The 9264-nt window shown below is 45.0% G+C and overlaps 1 pseudogene; it reads right to left on the minus strand.

The window, feature by feature from the left end:
* On the minus strand, positions 1 to 7862 carry LOC123405899 (annotated as a pseudogene).
* Between the last annotated feature and the right edge of the window lie 1402 nt (positions 7863 to 9264).

Here is a 9264-nt window from a genome sequence, read left to right on the forward strand (position 1 = left end):
CTACCTGTAAAAAGCTGCTTGACCCTGTTGCCCATGCAACAGTGTAGCTCCATGCAGCTCCGCCCCTGCTCACATATGCTGTATTTGCTAATATAGTATCTCTATCTGAACGGTCTAGAAAGCAATTCTCTAGCTAGGGATGCTGGGAGTATACAGGATGGGCAACCAGAATAAAGATATATGTTTGACTACTAAATACGTACCAGCATGGAGGCAGATCCATGCTCACAGTTCCTCCTTCCAAAAAAAAAAAAAAAAAAAGAACCATCCTCGCAGAGAATGATGAATTGTTCGATCTCGGAAATGCAGTGATGATGAACCTTTGGAGTTGCAGCCTAATTGGAATTGTTCCCTGAGCTGAAAAAGACAGACGAACGATCATGTGAGGCAATGAGAGAGATATATACATTTTGTGCATTAAAAGTACATGCTCTTTCATGGGAGAAAAAGTTTGTACCTCGATTCCGGCAACGCATTATAAGCTGAAAGATAGAGTAGGGCGGTTGGGATGTGCGTTGGCTGCTTCCCGAATGGCGGCCTTTTCAGCCTCAACTCTACTGCTACCCCCGCATACGTCACAACTGATTTTTACGAGGCTGGGGAGATTTTCGATTCCGAGATCAAAAGCACCGCTAGTACCGAGAGTCTCAGTTTCATCTGCGTGAAATTCTATATTGAGGTAATCTACCTTGGGCATGGCTCCAGCCGCAAACGTCAGATTCATCACAGCATACTGGCTATCATAATTAAATATCCTCAAGCACGGGAATCCAACTTCACCACAGACTATGACCCTTGTAACTTTAGGCTCTTCCGTTGAAGGAGTATTTATAGTTTCACTTTCCTCAATATTCAGAGCCAGATAATGCAGAACAGGTAAGCCTCCAAGGATATAGAAATCTTTCTGCTCAGCTCGGACCAATTCAAGGCGTAACTTTTGGAGGTTAACAAGGGAGCCCACCCACTTTGGAACATGGGGAATAATTGAACGCCAGACCGCAAGCTTCCGGAGGCTAAGTGGCATAGGGCACAGAGATTCCCCTACTAATTCGGGGCCATCCCAAACAGTTAGAGAGAGAAGGTTTCCTAGGCTTTTAAGGGAAGCGACAATAATAGTTTTCTTGGACTCATTTTCAGCGTCCGCTCCGTCAGCAGAACTATAATCCTCAAAATCAAGGGCCAATGCCTTCAGACTCTGCAGCTGCTCAAGTTCTTGCAGGAAATTAAATGACTGGTTATAGACAGTGACAGCATTCAATTTCTCCAGTGCTTGCAGCTTGCAAATTCCACCAGGAAGTGTAGCATTGAGATTGATTAATAGGTGGACCAATCTTTTGAGATTGACAATAGATGCTGGTAACTCACAAACAGATGTGCCGTCTAAATTCAGTATCTCTAAGCACCATAGGCGTCCGATTTGTTCTGGGAGCTTGCTTACTTTCGTCACTCTTTGGAGGCTCAGGTATCTCAGCTGAAACAATCTTTCTATATTTTCAAGATGACGATTCTCCAGCTGTCTGCAACCTTCAAAGTCCAGAAAACGCAAATGCCTGAACTTATCCATAGAAGGGATTTGTACTGTTTCCCCGAACACATCAAGTGATCGGACATGAGACAACACCAAGCCTCTTGGCACTATCAATTCTTTTTGCTTGCTGGCTTGCAGGGAGAGCCGGCGAACTTTGCTTTGTGTCCCAACGGTCAAACTAGGAACACCTACCAAAGTAACAAAGTTTTCTTCGATGGATTTGGATATGATGAAATCAAGAATTGTGTCATGAAGTCGACAACTCTTGACCCTATCAAATTTATCTGTCTCCCCAGGTTGGATCAAACTCCTATTAATGAGCTCATTAAAACACCTTTCACCAAACTCATATGTTTTACTATATCCGGCTTCTGTATGAATTAATCTTTCAGCAATCCACCTATTTATCAAAACTTTCTTCTGAATAATAGAATCTTCAGGGAATATACTGAAACATAACAGACAAGATCTTAGATGAGCAGGCAATTCAAAGTAACTAAGTGACAGTATCTTCATCATTCCTTCAATGCTATGATTTCTTTGAAGTGCTCGACCAATCGAATCTTCAACTTGTTTCCAACAACCCTCTGCTTTTTCAATATTATCCAGCAAACCAGATATAGCAATTATTGCCAAAGGCAACCCAGCACATTTTTGCAAAATATGCTCAGAAACTTCTTTAAGGTATGATGGGCAATTTTCTTGGGAGTTGAATAATCTTGTGTAAAATAACTGCCTAGAGTGCACCATACCAAGAGGACTTATGCAATACATCTCTCCACTAAATGGTCTTGAACGACAGGATTCAGCAACATCATTTATACGAGTAGTGGTGATTATGATACTGCCAGAACTTGTCACAGGAAATGCAAGCTTAAGAGCATGCCATGTATCGATGTCCCATATATCATCAAGAACAACAAAATACCTGCACAAGGATACATTGTTGATATCAGTGTGGTAATGATATAAACAGTGTCAAATAAGATGGACAAATACATAAAACAATAAACATGTTCATGGTGGCAGCATACCAACTATATGTGTGTGTGTGTGTATGTGTGTGTGTGTGTCTATATATATATATATTGGAAAAGGAGGTTAAACCCCCCGGCCTCTGCATCAATCGATGCATACGGTCATCTTTATTAATTATTCAACATAGATCTAACAAGAACATACATTAAACCATCCGAAACCACCACTCACACATATAAAACTCGATAATGTGGAGTGCTCTCACTCCCCATATATAAAACCGGAGCCGTCACCGATCCATCCACATAATGTATCGGAACCCATAGCCGGTGCAGCAGACCTAAAGAGTACACCACATGCACACATTTTAGACGCCGCCATGATCATCGGACCGCTGACCCATCTTCAGGAGAGAGATCTGTATCATCCTTGTCAGTCCGTCCATCCGTCGAGGCCACCACGGCGCCCAATGACGCCACCGCCCCACGCTCGTCAGTCCAAACGCGAAGATTCTGGAAGATCTGTTGTGCGTAGTACCTGCCGACCAGGCATGACACAGCGTAACACCTGTCGGTCAGGCATGACTTGACATCTCCACCGAAAGCTCCGTGCAAGATGAAGCCGCTCCACCTCCTGCCTCTGTCTTCCAGCTCTGCTCCACGGACGATGCTCACAAGAAAGAAAACGACACCGCAGTACCGTCATCGTCCGATCTAGAAGACCAGATCCTAGGGTTTCCCCCGGAGCAGCACGAGCAATAGTTACACGAGATGCCTTCATCAAGGTAACGACACAGAACGCCGCCATCGTCTCGGTTTTCACTGGCAACTATGTCTTCCCGACTCATAGCCGAAACTAGATGGCGGATCTCGAGATCTGACCATCCAGCCTCAGACCGACCACCTTCGACGGAGGAGATGACCACCACCGTCGGCGCACGCTTCAGCTACAGAGGACCTTAGCAGGGAGGGCGGGTCACCACCCCATCCCAACTCGCCGAACGAGCTGCCAGATCCGCAACCCATCAGCCGAACCACCAGCCGGCACCACCACGGCACCAAGCAGGAGGAACGCAGCAAGGGCCCCTCCAGGATGTGCAGCAGGGAGCCAAGCCTCCCTCCATCCCAGCACCACTGTCCGCGTCGGCCGCAACGTTAGAGGGTCCAGATTGGGTCCCCACGGGCGCCACAACCATGACCGCTCGCCCTCAGCGGCGTGCCCACCGCCGCGACCAGATCATGCGCCACACGTCGGAGACCTCCTCCACCGCGAGCTAGGACGCCGCCCTAGAGCCAAGCGCCGGTCAGCCGCCAACCACACGCCGTATCCCCATCCCACGAACGAGTGGCAGCCAGAGAGCGCACCGTCGCCGCCGGCTTCCGCGCAGGCTATGCCTGCCGGAGGCCACCGGTGACGGCGAGGGGGAGAAGGAGGCGGAAGGGGAGAGGCTGTGGGGCTGGAGCCGCCGCCCGTGTCGCTCCGGGGAGGGAGCGGCGCGGGGGGCAGATGCGATCTGATCTGACCATATGTATGTATACCCCTAATTAAATAAGAAAGTTGACACAAGTGTTAAACTTGCATATGTTGTTGACTCAATCTTGTGCCTATATTGGTATATGCTAATTAGTTTGACAGATTATGAAGAGTTGGGCGATACACACAGGTTAAACATGAGTCATTACCATGGAAAAGAGCAAAGTGTGACCAAACAAGAGGTTGACAAAAACAATATGTTGTTGATCAGGTGGTCATGAAAATAAATAAGTAAATAAATAAGGAGTCTAGCTAGGTGTGGATCCAAATATCCTGTGATTTAAAATCAAGAAAGAGTACATACTATTTTATGGAAAGGTTCATTTCTACTCAAGAACTATAGTTTTGTTCCTTAGATTCCCACTAAAGATTTATCGGACCACTCAACTCCAAACTAATTTTTCTTATGTTTGAGTGACTACATTGTGATGACGCGCACAATCACACGAGGTCGGGACAGCGGCCGAGGCCTTCTGAAGATTGAGCTAGCGGGGCACTGAAGGAGAAGGGTGGAAGAGACATATGGTAATGTGCATGGCGTGGCCCGTCCAAAACTGAGAATGAGATAACCCACTCCAAAAAATGGTTTGCGCTAACAGACTTAGCAAAAGAAGTGAGCCGATAAAATGGTTAAAGGCAATTGCAATGAACATTGCAGGGAACCCTATGATGCTTCTGGGGTCCATCTGGTGGCTTCGGAGCCCCCCCCCCCCCAAAACCCAACCCAACCTATAAAAAGCTTCTCTGACGCACATCCTTCACAAGCCATTGCTGGAGGAGGCCTAAGGAAAAAGCCCCAGGGTAGACGAGAACAGGGAGCCCCCCTAGATCCATGCATGTTGGGCGTGTTGCCCAATAAGCTAGCTCTGGTTTTCACGACAACTCTTTTTTCAGTTTCAATTTTTTTGAAAAGGAGGAACAAAGCCCCCGGCTTCTGCATCAATCGATGCGTGCATCCGTATTATTAATAAAATCCAAGAGTAGAGTCACAGGTTTGAAAAGAGCTCACAATCTGAGCATAAACACAAATCTGGAAGTAAATAAAGACTGTCACAGCCGACGAAACCAGCAATAGGCTACGATGACTATACACCTAGCCTATTAATAGCTCGCCATCCAAATCGGTCGAAGATAACCCGTGTGACCGTCTGCCACCGGTTGCACCCAATACTTCTTTCGTTAGGTTAGTTAGTTGTTTCCCGCAAGACACGTTCAGTGGGATCCATGGAAAATTTATAGGAGTTGTGGACTGCGTGCTCGATCGTGAGAGGAGCACCGGGATTGCGGCATGAAGTGTCTCTGTTAAGCAATAAAAGGGGGAAAGTAAATAGAAAACAACAAGTCTTACGCTTCGTAAAATTCCTCTCTCCTGAAAGCTGATTCATAGTGTTGAGAAGCGACAAGTGGCATCACAACCATGTGAAGGACACCTGCAGCCCCGGGTGCACGCTGTCTCGCAATGTGTGTTCGACGAGAAACCAAGCTAGGACTGGAGGCACGAGACAGCGGGCACGGGCGGTACTTTTACCGTTGATTTCTCGACATAGGGTGGCTCGATGGAAGATGGTGCCATGGCAGCAAAGTCAGCACCAACGGCGCAATGCGAAACCATTGACCTGGAACCCATCTTCGTTGCGAGGGCAGCTGATTTGCCCGCGGGTGGTGCGCCACCTACTTCTGCAGTATGGTTGGACGTACAATTCGCCACCCCGCCGCCCTACGTCCGGACCATGTTCGACGACGCTGACGACCCCGACGCCGTTCACCGCTACCGCCGCGTGGATGATGTGCTCGAGCACAACGCGGCTAACTCCAGCAGAACAGAGCAGCTGCTCCTGCTGCCTGAAAGAGAACCGACGACCTTTGTAGAGGCCGAGGCACATGCGGCATTGCGAGCGATGATGGAGGAAATGGCATGCACCAAGTCTAACTGGACTTGATCTGTCTTCAATCTGCCCAGATGTCATCGACCCATTGGACTGAAGTCGGTCTTCAAGGAAAAGTGGAACGACAACCGGCCTCCTCGTGTTCCCAAATGTGTGACACACACGTGAAAGCTAGGCCCTTGCTCTCCCGGTAGGTGTTGGATGTGTTCTTAGCTCTCTGGTTCGCCCCTCCACCCATGACCGAGGCGCCACCCAACACATCGACTCTGACACTCAACGCCCACTTGCATCGTGGACCCTGGGTGCGCTTGTAGAGGTAGAGCCCTCTCTTTGAATTAGACAATAGTGTGATGTAAGCGGATAATAAGCTCCCTATTATACTTGCTCTAAGGTTATGTCATATGCATGATGATGGAAGTAGCTATGTCTTAATAATCTTTTAATACCATAGGTAAACAGAAGGACATGAATCACAGACGAAGATCTTAAGATTTGTGGTTTTTGGTCCTCTCTCTATTTTTTCACTCCGCATCAACATGCACTTGACTACAAATATTTGACCATTAATCCATTACTTTTTTTAGGTACTTAAACATTCCTTTTTGTACCAATTCAAAAAAATGGACATAAAACTATAAGGAAATAAATTTTAATTATACAATAATGCAAGATGATTTCGATGTAAAATATGAAAGCGGATTATAAGCTGCCTATTATACTTACTCTAAGGCTATGTCATATGCAGGATGATGGAAGTAGCTATGTCTTAATGATCTTTTAATACAATAGGTAAGCAGAAGGATATGAATCACAAACGAAGTTCGTATGGTATGTGGTTTTTGGTCCTCTCTTTTTTTTATTTACTTGGCATCAACATGCACTTGACTACAAATATTTGACTATTACTTTTTTTAGGTACTCCAGCATTACTTTTTGTACCAACTCAAATAAAATGGACATAAACCTATAAGGAAATAAATATTTATTATACAATAATGCAAGATGATTTCGATGTGAAATATCTAAATAAATTTATTAAGTATATACTTGGGGGTGAGAAGTCAAATTAGAAACTGTACCTTTTGTCTGCCAGGAAATCAGAGATCTGGATGATGAGCTGTTGTATACTCCCTGCTTCAGTGTTGGCATAAAGTTGGCCACTAACTGCACTAAGAATAGTTCGTAGGATATTCATCATGTCTGGATTCCTTGACACAGATAAGAAGGCCTGACAGTCAAATTTTCCTTTGAGGTCTTGATACACTTGATTTGCAAGAGTTGTTTTGCCCAACCCACCGGCTCCCACAATAGAGACCAGTTTCACTTGCTCTTGTGTTGACACACCTTCAGTCAACAGTTTAATTACCTCAGCCTTGGGTTCATCAATTCCAACAAGCTCAGAGGCATGCTGAAAGATAGCAAGAGCTCTAGGGTCAACGGTTGTATTCTTGGCCTTGGAGAAGGCCTCACGAGCCTTGTACCTTGCATTCCTCGCAGCCACCTCGATGGTCTGCTTCTTTAGATCTGCAATCTCGTTGCCGATCCGGCGACGAGCTTTCATCTTTCCCAACTTCCCCAATGAGCTCTTCAACTTCTCCAAAAATCCATCTGGCTTCGTATCTCCGTTGTCAACACTTTTCATGAAGTCGTCAATAGAGTCCTCCATATCATATGAGAGCTCCCGAACCTCATTCATCCACACCTTATCCTGAACTTCAGGGTCCTCCTCTTCCGACATCTTCAGAAGAAAAGCTTCCATTGCGGCAAGTTCACGGGTGAGCGACTCGATATCGCCACGCACACCCTTGAACCGCTTGTACTCGTCGCCAGCCAAAGCGCCCAGCTTTGCCAGGACGGGTTTCAAGGCTCCCGTCACTGCACTCACCAGAGCCACCTCCATGGTTTCAAATGGTAAGCTTGTGTGTATGAAAGCGGAAACAATGTAAGCTGAGTGATGCTGCACTCTCACGGCCTTATAGCAAAGCTAACTAGCATAGTTACATCGGCCAGCTGTAATTAAGCAGTTAATTTTGGGTCAAGTTGCTCTACTTGCAGAGTTAAAGACAACTTTCTCTTACCCCGAGATTGTAAACTAAGCTAAGATGCTCACTGCTACTCCAGATCTTTTCAAACGCACGCCCCCTCCACGTTGTTCACCACAAAAGATTCGTCTGCTCAATGCTCATTCAGTAAAATAAACGCCAACATGAGATTGAGATGCCAACTCATGCTAGCTAGCTACTCCTTCCGTTTTAAAATATAAGACCTTTTATTTTTTTTACTGTAAACTATATACAGTTGTATATCGACATATTTTAAAGTATAGATTTATTCATTTTGCTTGGTATGTAGTCCATAGTGAAAGGATTTATATTTAGGAACGGAGGGAGTAGGGTTTAGTTGGTACCCTCGTTAACTTTTTGTTTAGTTAACCTTACCATACTGTTATTACCATACTGCTGGAGCTATTAGTAACAGGAGGCGTTGCCCCTGGATTAGTAAACAGGAGGCTAGCAGCTCGATTGTAACACCCCTATTTGAGTTATGAAAGCTCTGTGATTCAAAAAGGAAGTGCGTTAAACCAGCGCACTTGCACAAAACTACTCCCTTCGTCTGAAATTACTTGACACAAAAATGAATAGAAATGTATGTATCTAGAACTAAAATAAATCAAGATACATCTATTCTTCAAAAAAGTATGAGGGAGTAGTTTTTACCTACCCGTGAGACATGCTCTTATTTTCAATAGTTAGCACACTAATATGTGACTTGGAAAGCCCAACACTTTTATATATTCTATAGTTAGTACACTAATCGGTGACCTGAAAGACGCAGCCCACATGCTTAACCGGAAAAGGCGTGGCGCTTAGTTTTGTTATACTCACTACTTTCGGTGCTGTCCATATCAATGAGAAAACTAGTACACGACAATAGCACAACACATGCTTCCGTGATAAATAAAGTCCCTGTTTGGATACTTTAACTCGGTTAGAGTTTAGAGTTAGATTTTAAAACTAACCCTGAACTAACTCTAACTAAATAGATGTTTGGATGACAAGGCTAGATTGTCAATAAATGCATTTTTCCAATCGTTTGACTCCTTTAACCAGGATTTGATATGGTGGAGGTAGAGGAAAAAGTAACTTTTTATGAGTTCACCTAACTCTAACCCAAATAAGCATCTCTTGGATGGTTAGTTCTTTTGGATGGGTTAGATGAATCTAACCAACTCTAACCCTCCTGTTTGGATGTTTTGTGGTTAGTTCAGTTCAATCTAACCAACTCTAACTCTAACTCATGAATCCAAATAAGGTCAAAGATAATTAAATTTGATAAAAA

This window comes from Hordeum vulgare, chromosome 6H (genome assembly GCF_904849725.1).
Source record: "Hordeum vulgare subsp. vulgare chromosome 6H, MorexV3_pseudomolecules_assembly, whole genome shotgun sequence".
In the NCBI taxonomy this organism is placed as follows: Eukaryota; Viridiplantae; Streptophyta; class Magnoliopsida; order Poales; family Poaceae; genus Hordeum; species Hordeum vulgare.